General features: G+C 38.8%; 2 long non-coding RNA genes and 2 other non-coding genes across 4 annotated transcripts; all 4 read left to right on the top strand.

Annotated features, from left to right (window-relative positions):
* Positions 1-357: 357 nt before the first annotated feature.
* LOC143862743 (U6 spliceosomal RNA) lies at positions 358-463 on the top strand. The gene has a single exon (XR_013240460.1). It is a non-coding gene; the product is annotated as a U6 spliceosomal RNA (small nuclear RNA).
* Positions 464-2,092: 1,629 nt separating this feature from the next.
* Positions 2,093-2,734, top strand: LOC143860054 (uncharacterized). Its single transcript, XR_013239562.1, has 2 exons — positions 2,093-2,222; positions 2,301-2,734. It is a non-coding gene; the product is annotated as an uncharacterized LOC143860054 (long non-coding RNA).
* Positions 2,735-5,089: 2,355 nt separating this feature from the next.
* LOC143862741 (U6 spliceosomal RNA) lies at positions 5,090-5,191 on the top strand. Its single transcript, XR_013240458.1, has one exon. It is a non-coding gene; the product is annotated as a U6 spliceosomal RNA (small nuclear RNA).
* A 3,721-nt stretch (positions 5,192-8,912) lies between these two features.
* Positions 8,913-9,396, top strand: LOC143860694 (uncharacterized). Its single transcript, XR_013239786.1, has 2 exons — positions 8,913-9,056; positions 9,131-9,396. It is a non-coding gene; the product is annotated as an uncharacterized LOC143860694 (long non-coding RNA).
* Positions 9,397-9,837: the final 441 nt, after the last annotated feature.

Here is a 9,837-nt window from a genome sequence, read left to right as displayed (position 1 = left end):
TTTTGTTTACTGTTCTAGATACTGTTTTTCTGCAGAAACAGAATCTAGAGATTTCTCTAAGGCTTGAGATTTCGGAAGGGCATTTCGGGTTTGATTCCGCTAGTGCTACGCGTCATCAAACATTAGTAGAGCTTCCCTACTAGGCTTCATTGTATCTTGGAGGCAATTCGCGGATCCCCTTTGCACACTACTAGTGGGGGCGAATCTTGTCTTAAGGAAAGTGATATCACGCCTTGAAGCAACAAGTTTCTGTTTTCTATCATCAACAGTACCCTCAACAAATTTTCCAACAGATAGTCCCACATCGATTAATTCACATGAACTCTTGTGGCTTATAACTGCTTCCGTGCTAAAAGTGTCTCTTCGGAGACATCCGATAAAATTGGAACGATACAGAGAAGATTAGCATGGCCCCTGCGCAAGGATGACACGCACAAATTTCCTGAATCTGATTCCTATAATTTCCTGAATTGATGCTGGAGTTAACCCGCTCATATAATCAGTCAAAAACTTCCAGCAGAGATAATGATCGAGCATTGGAGGCCACCGCCTCTCCTACTCGAAGCAGCTAAGAACTGTCCCAAATCAGGTGTGCCCATTTCTTCTTCCCAAATCCCTCTCTACCCCTTCTTCTATCTAATAGTAGATAATGGGAATGCATAATGACACCATATTTATGGGAGTGGACAGTTTTTGTAACATTGTGACTGTAGAAAGTCTGCTCTGACGGCGTTTATATGTCTTCCCTTGCCGCCTTCCCTTCTTGCAATAGAACTAGTGGTTTGTTTCTGCCCATGTATAATCCAATTCTTGTTGGGGAAATAGGGTGGAAAAAAATTGATGAGAGGAATAAAAAATATGATAATAATAAAATTAAGGGCAAGGCGCACCACTTAAGGTACTGTCTTTAAGACAGCAGATTCCTCCATAATATATCATATCCAAAATAAATTGCAGGTGGCTCTTGGAATCGCTGCCCCTAGGATACAATGCCAGACACACTTGTGAAATCAATGGCTGCAATCCATTGATACAGAATGAATCAAAAGCCCATAAATAAGTCAAAATAAGTAATATAGTCATGGGATAAGTCAAAAGGTACACTTCATATGAGAGAGAATTGGAAATGGAAAAGGGTATATTTTTAAGTATTTCCCCCTTTTTTCATGACTTACTCCTTTATTTATAGTGCTAGAAGGAATGCACCCCCGCCAATTCTTCTCGTAACCTTTCATGGATGTGTCTTTTAGGACACCATCCAATAGATGGGTCTTCTTAAGACACAACCCTTACTCTCCTTTATTTCATCCAATGGCACCCTTTCATCCAATGGATGTAACTACAACCACCACTTTGAAATTTGAACTTTTGTGGTGTCTCTTAGGTGTAGTGTCTTTTTGGAAGAACCAATTTGAACCATTGGATGGAATTTCTTGTCAACGGTTGAGATCACGCAGAACGAAGAGACATAGCACAAAAGTAATGCTCTTGAGGCTTGAGCCCATGACCTTAACAGGAAATCAAAATACTTACTAAATATACCCAATCATTTTTCTTGAATAAATCAAGCAATACTTGTAATTTTAAATTGATATTTTTGAAAATAACCCAGCAATTCTTGTTTCAAATTCATCACTTTTCTTCCTTGAAGAATGTTGAGATCATATGAATCATATATTTGGCCCATGCTATACATGGCGTAAAATAATGGGCCCAACCCCATCAAAACATGAGGCGTAAAATGGTGGGTCCCACCATATTGTGCATGATCTCAGTTGATCTGAACCGCATTATTAGTCCAGCCATGAGATGTTGAGAACACGTTGATCGGATGATCCTAGACCCTTGATCCATCAAGCCTCAATTAAGGTTCTGTGGAGAAAACTCATTCCATGAAAAGTTATGACCATCCAATAAACCCCAAAGGGTCACAATGTTGTGATGCATCCAAGATATGTTTGTTTGGTCCCAAAGTATCTAAGATAAATTTGCAGGGTCCCATGGCCCTCTAAAAATAACAATCATTGGTGGTAAAATGAAATCTATTGGATTCCCCATCTTCCACTATAAAAATGGCTTAATGACAACACCCTCTTCATTCACCCCCAATCATTAAGTTGTTTGCAAAAGCCATTGTTGCTGAAAAATGGTTCCCTTCGATTTATTGAAACGACTCTCTGTGGCCCTTATGCTCATGCTTTTCATCACATCTTCCGTGTTAGGTATACCACTCTCTCTCTCCCTCGTTCTCTCTTCTATGGAGGGGCCTAATGTAAAACTAATTTCCTTTAATTTGACAGTGGATGCAGCTGAAGAAGTGGTGATGCCCGAGGGGCTCGTATGTATTGGTGAAAGTGGATGCAGTCCCCCCTCCCTTTGCAACCCACAGTGCGTCCAAAGGGGTTACAAAAGTGGAAAATGCACGATTTCTGGTTATAATGTCGGCTGCTGTTGCTCAAAATGACAGGCCTAAGCTTCTTATCAATGTCACCGTATATGCCTACATTTTACTATTAATAAAGAAATAAGTAGCTTATACAAGGTTGCAGATTTCTCACCTTCTCTACGCTCTTTGCCCTCTACGTTAAATTCTTCTAGTTGTTTCTTTATGCAATGGTGCTTTAATTTCTCTTGGTGTTACTGAAATGTCCAAACTATATAGTTAAAAATATAGGATGGGGATTGCAGCCACTTTGTAAACACTATGATTTATTCATTTCCTTTTTACTTATAACAGGGTTTCATAGTTAATTTGCGGCCTCTTGATTTGCATTCCCCTTCACTAATATAAATACTCAAACCTAAACCTATCTTTGGATTACTGTAATCAGGAATTGGAATCAAGATAACTTATTCTGTTTCACCTGTAAACAGAATGGAAAAAATTAAAATAAAATTTTAATTCAAAAGAGCTCTAATAAAAATTCCATTCTGACATGGTGGAATTAGAAAATTACCTCTTGGGTAAAGGAAACAGATTTTTTCCATATTTCTCCCTTTTAATTTCACCTCGCTGTCAATTCCACCTCACTTATTCTGTTCATGTTTTTTGAACCAAATGCCGGAATTTGTTGGAATCGGAATAAGATGTCCATTCCAGCAGGGCAATCCAAAAGCACATTTACCACCAAAATGATACCTCTTTCACTTTGCTTACTTCAGCTTTAAGTTTATCTCAGCTAAATATAACCTAGAGGTCCTCTCCCTAAACCATATTCTGACTTATTGGAGAACATTCTTCATTAAGACAAATGATGAGATCCAATTCGATCCAACTTAATCGGGAAAAAGCAACAATACAAAACTTTTCTGATGGAGCCACGCAAAAGCAAGATCCCACATCAGAAAAGCTAAGAGATGTGGATGGACTTATAAGGATTTGGGCAACCTTCCCTTAATGGCTAGCTTTTAAGGGTGAGTTTTACCTTGAGTCCTAGCACGTGGCATCAAAGCTAGGGCACGGTAACCCGGTGTACCCTTCGAGGATGAAAAAGTCCCTCGGGAAAGATCTCGGTAATCCCGGTGTGCCTCTGAGGAAGGTGAACTTCCCTTCGAGAAGATCTCGTAGTTCCCACGTTGTCGCCTCATGGAGGGGCGAGATTGTTGGGAGTTCGGAGTTCGGAGTTCCACGCAAAAGCAAGATCCCACATTAGAAACAGTTAAGAGATGTGGATGGGCTTATAAGGATTTGGGCACCCTTCCCTTAATGATTGGTTTTTAAGGGTGAGTTCTACCTGCGTCCCAACAATTTCTATAAGATTACATTACGTAAATTGGGGTTTGCTAGCCAATTTCACGGAAAGCCATTTCGCGGCTGGCTTTTGCATGTGAGAACAGCCACCTCAGATGAATTAAATGAATAAGATAAAATCGGCTAAAAAGTCAACATGTATGGCTGTTCTGACATGCAAAAGCTAGCCACGAAATAGGTTTCCACGAAATTGGCTAGCAAATCCTATGTAAACTTATTTGGAGAACTTGGATAAGAAAAATGTAATGAGAATTTGCAAGACTGAATTAGTGTAGCTACACTAGCCCATGATTTTAATGGTCTGCGGACAAGAGCGCTCCAGATTAGCTAAACCCTCAATAAACTAGGAATCATGTTGGAGTACAGACTAGTGAGTATTTATTTCTCATTAGTAATAAATAAAGAAAACAAGATCCTAGGCAATCTCCTTCGTATTGAGATGACCAGACTACGCTCCTATTTTCCTTTTGATTTCATGCAACAAAACATGTCTATGGTTTCTAGTTCTAAATTCTAAATTACCTAACTACAATAGATACCTGACCAAAATGCAGGATAGTCTAATTGCCTAATGCAAAGAAGACTATTTATTGACAAAGAAGTTCTATGGGCCTTCCCACAAACTTTTGGAAGATCTAGAGCTCTTCTGAATCAAGAAAAGGAGTATGAAGGAAGATGCATGGAGGGTCTTGGGTTTGGTACTTTGGTTAACGGATAATGGGGGTGGTTTTGGCATGAACTGGTGGTTCAAAGGTTGTGTAGGGCTAACATAAAGGATTGAAAGGGGTGTTGGTAGATTTTGCAAAAGAAGTGAGCGGAGATAATTAGTGGACAGCGTTTGTTTGACACAGCGTCAGCCTATGCTGGAGGTGGTAGTGACAGAGGAGAGGGTTGGCGGGCACAAAATACTTGACAGTGGAGGGGGTCTTTTGAGTGCAGTCAAAAAGATTAGAGGCACTATCAAAATATGGTTGTGCTGATAACACTTCCCTATGGAAATTATGGATATAACTCTAAGAAGTCTCCGAGAGCTAGCACAATCAATTGGAAAGTGTTCAATAAAGTGAGGAGTGTCATTATCAAAATAAGAGTGTGTAGATATCATTGCCTTCACCTTTTAATATTTTGGATGGAGGGTGGGTTCCCTTTACTTGTAATATTTTGGGTGGAGAGAGAGAGAGAGACAAAATTAGTTGACAGGAATGCCCTCTTAACTGCATAAAAGGACAACATTAATAGAAGGGTATTAAGGTCACTTGGGGTTAGGAAGATAGTCCCACATCGATTAATTCACATGAACTCTTGTGGCTTATAACTTATTGCTTTCGTGCAAAAAGTGTCTCTTCGGAGACATCCGATAAAATTGGAACGATACAGAGAAGATTAGCATGGCCCTGCGCAAGGATGACACGCACAAATCGAGAAATGGTCCAAATTTTTTTGCCTTTCTTTTTCTCATTTATTGTTAACATGTTCACCCTTTTCTAACATTAGAAGTAGCTAAAACCCATTATTTGATAGGAAAATGTAGGCAAAAAATCAAATTAAATGTTCCCTACATCATGTGTTGTGATCAAATCTTATCCATTGATCCGCTCGGCCTCTTCATTTCTATCACTAAACTGTCACCAGTGTTACCAATTTAGGAGTAACATAAAAACCTGATATCCCCCCCCTCCCCCCCCCCCACGGATAAGATCCCCCCTTCAACGTTTTCGGTGAGAATGGTTCACTGCTTCAGGATAAATTCACCCCTTTAATGTTTTTCCTTGCCTCGAAAGTTAACGGATAACGTTAGAGGGGGGGGGGGGGATATCATTTCCCAAAAACAAAATCTAATAAGACCATAAATACTAAATATTTTAGCACATTTCAGACGTTGAACATTTTTCTTGACAAAAATGTCCTTTGACTAAACTCTAAGGCCATGTTTGGCAACAGAGAAATTTTTTTCAGGGAATATTAGGGCGTCTTCGGCAAGGCTTCTCATTCTCGCCTCAATAATCATGCGGAAACCGGCACTTACAGGAAAGTTGACTTTTGCGGTTAAATCGGCGTCAAAAGGGATGAAAGTGGACTGGATAGGAGGCGAATTTATCAATGCCCAAAAAAACTGATTATATGGAATTACAGTGTTTTTAATTGGAAATTTTTTCAAAAAAAAAAAAAAAAGATTTATCAAATGGGTCCCGCTGTTGATTTATCAAATCATTCACATAATAGGTCAGTCTTTTGGATCTCCCATAGTCCAAAAATCGTGCAATTAATTCAATCTAACATATAATAATGTGTAATTTTTGCGTCAAAATGGACAATCAAATATTACATATAGGCAGTCGTTCACATTCGAAAACAAATTACACACATTATTAGATGTTATGAATGGATTATTGTCGTTGATTTGGGGTCATATAAGATTGAGAGCAAGGCATATCAAATGGACGGTTCAGATCAATCACAGATAGGACCCAATACCACACACATGCAGAACACTCTCATTTCTATTAACAGGTACAATGCTTGTTCAAAACAATTTCCCCAAAAGACAGCTGAAAATGACCTGCTAAAAACACTAAGATATTAAATCTGACTGTAGAATTGAATGTAATTATCTGAGTAATTACAAAAAAAGTAATGCCTAAAATATGGTTTGTTCCTTAACAAGGGGAATGCAAATATGCAAGAGGATTTTCATTCTTCCAAGAAGTGACTACAGAACATTTACATCTATAGCCAAAAATCCCATTGATCACTGCTTTTATTAAGTATATAAAGCAGCACTGCACATACTGGACTGTACAGTCTGTACAATGGACATAGCACCCTGAAGAACCAGTAGTAGCCCCTTAAAACAGAAAAAACTTGCATTAAAAATCTCTACGTGTACATACATACTATGTATGGGGTTTCACCCTCCACCCCACTCCTCCTTGACTGTAACCCCCCTGTAAGACTTGTCCTGAAACTGTATCCAAATGAAAAAATTCTAAAGTACACACAACCGATACACAAGTCGAAACTCTGAACTCTGCGAGGGCATGTGCCCAAGGCTACAACTTGTGAGCCTCCCCCTGTCATGACCCAGTCATCAAGTAATGACGACTCGCAGAGCTACTTTCAGTAGAAGTCAAATCATGAACGAGAAGCTTAACACTACGAGACCCAATAGACTCCAAGATCTCAATGCACTCCTGCAAATCAGAGTCGCTCGCCAAAATCGCCCACTCTTCTTCATCGTCCAGATACTTGACTTGGAATGCCCCAGTAGGTAATTTGAACCTCTTCATAATTTCCTCAAACAAGTGAAAATAACCCATCCGCGGCATGAACTTTAATCTCACCGTATCTTCTTTGTAAGTAGCCTTCACTGTTACCATGGACCCACCATCTCTCGAGTATGACTCACTTGTCGAATGTCTTTGCACACTCATGGTTGGGGAGCTTGATGATGCACTCGCATTCATAGTTGAGCCTGAACTATTTGCAGAATCCGTCATGCCAGATGAAGTGGCTTGGTTGTGGTCTACTACACTATCATCCACATCGAGCCCATTATCCCTTTCATACGCTTTAGAAGTGAGAAAAGAGATCGAGCTCTCCGAAGTCGAATCACCTTTGCTAGTAGCCCAGTGAAAGAATTTGAAAAATGACGGGAGGAATAAAATTGATGAGAGGAATAAAAATATGATAATAATAAAATTAAGGGCAAGGCGCACCACTTACAATAGGATAATATCCAAAATAAATTGGAGGTGGCTCTTAAGACATAACCCTTACTCTCCTTTATTTCATCCAATGGCACCCTTTCATCCAATAGATGTAACTATCAGCACCACTTTGAAATTTGAACTTTTGTGGTGTCTCTTAGGTGTAGTTTCTTTTTGGAAGAACCAATTTGAACCATTGGATGGAATTTCTTGTCAACGGTTGAGATCACCCAGAATGAGGAGACATAGCACAAAAGTAATGCTCTCGAGACTTGAACCCATGACCTTAATAAGAAATCAAAATACTTACTAAATATACCCAATCATTTTTCTTGAATAAATCCAGCAATACTTGTAATTTTAAATTGATATTTTTGAAAATAACCCAACAATTCTTGTTTCAAATTCATCACTTTTCTTCCTTGAAGAATGTTGAAGATCATATGAATCATATATTTGGCCCACACTATACATGGTGTAAAATAATGGGCCCAACCCCATCAAGACATGAAGTGTAAAATGGTGGGTCCCACCATATTGTGCATGATCTCAGTTGATCAGAACCACATTATGAGTCCAGCCATGACATGTTGAGAACACATTGATCGGATGATCCTAGACCCTTGATCCATCAAGCCTCAATTAAGGTTCTGTCGAGAAAACTCATTCCATGAAAAGTAATGACCATCCAATAAACCCCAAAGGGTCTCTGATTATGTAATTTCACGCCTGTACTTTTCATGAATGAATCCAAGATCATATGAGAGATTTGTTGGTAAAAATCTCTAATGAACAGGAAACATGCCATTCAAAAAAAGATCACTAATGAACATTTCATATAAATTTCCTTCATTATTAAGCTTGGCTTGATTGTATGATTAAAAAGTTAACTATTATTCTTGATCGAGGGAACTGATGACGTGATTTTAAAGCGTACAGACAACTGTAATTTTTTCGTCTTCAGCATAAGTTTGTTGAATTTTATTTTCTTTTAACTTTTTCTCCACTTCTTGGATTTATTTTGTTATATTCAAGTAGATTCTTTGTCTACTGGAAATGGTGTTGAGGATAGATGATTTTCATATGTAATTTTCTTTAAGTTTGTTGATTTTGTATCGGGTACGACACACATTTCCTGTTTTTTTTTTTTTTTTTTTTTTTGATGAGTAAGCTAGGGTTAGGTTAAGCATATCTTGAAGCCATCACTAAAAGATATCTATTTAGTGGCGATATTTTAAAGTTGTCATTATTATATTTAGTGACACACCTATAGTGGCGACTCAGTGGCGACACATCCAAGATATGTTTGGTGGGTCCCAAAGTATCTAAGATATATTTGCAGAGTCCCATGCCCCTCTAAAAATAACATTCATTTTTAATGCAAAACCAACAAAATCTCCAAGGTGGTAAAATGATATCTAAAGGATTCTCCTTCTTCCACTATAAAAATAACTTAATGACAACACCCTCTTCATTCACCCCCAATCATTAAGTTGTTTGCAAGAGCCACTGTTTCTAAAAAATGGCTACCGTCGATTTAATGAATCGACTCTCTGTGGCCCTTATGCTCATGCTTTTCATCACATCTTCCGTGTCAGGTAAACCTCTCTCTCCCTCTTTCTCTCTTCTATGGAATGGCCTCTTGTAAAACTAATTTCCTTTAATTTGACAGTGGATGCAGCCGAAGAAGTGGTGATGCCGGAGGGTCTTGTATGTATTGGTGAAAGTGGATGTAGTCCTCCCTCCCTTTGCAACCCACAGTGCGTCCAAAGGGGTTACAAAAGTGGAAAATGCACTATTTCTGGTTATAGTGTCGGCTGTTGTTGCTCGAACTGACATGCATGAGCTTCTTATCCATGTTACCAGATATGACTACATTTTACTATTAATAAAGAAATAAGTAGCTTATACAAGGTTGGGGATTTCTCAACTTCTCTACCCTATTCGCTTCTGCGTTGAATTCTTCTCGCTGTTTCTTTACGCAATGCTAACTATATAGTTCAAAATTTAGGATGCGGATTGCCGCCATTTTGTACGGGTATATAAGGCGCGAGTTTTTAAATGGTGCCTGACCGTCAAGTACCTTGCTAGCGGTACCAGCCTTAATAATTGATCCAACAGCAGACCACTTTTTCAGAGTCTGATGTTGGATCAAATATCAACGGCAGTACTTTTGAGGTACTGCCCCACAAGGGACTTCAAGGTCGGGCACCATATAATCTCTCTATAAGGCGCAGGCAAACACCGTGATTTATTCATTTCGTTTTTACTTTTAACAGGGTGTCATATTTAGTTCACGGCCCCTTGATTTGCACTCCCATTCACTAATATAAATACTCAAGCCTAAACTTATGTTTGGATTAGAAAACTACCTCTTGG

The sequence above is a fragment of the Tasmannia lanceolata genome, unplaced genomic scaffold (assembly GCF_043159265.1).
Source record: "Tasmannia lanceolata isolate RefF3 unplaced genomic scaffold, GAP_Taslan_0.1 ptg000037l, whole genome shotgun sequence".
Classification (NCBI taxonomy): domain Eukaryota; kingdom Viridiplantae; phylum Streptophyta; class Magnoliopsida; order Canellales; family Winteraceae; genus Tasmannia; species Tasmannia lanceolata.
The sequence above is the reverse complement of the archived record's forward strand: the minus strand, read 5'-3'. Positions and strand labels throughout refer to the sequence as shown.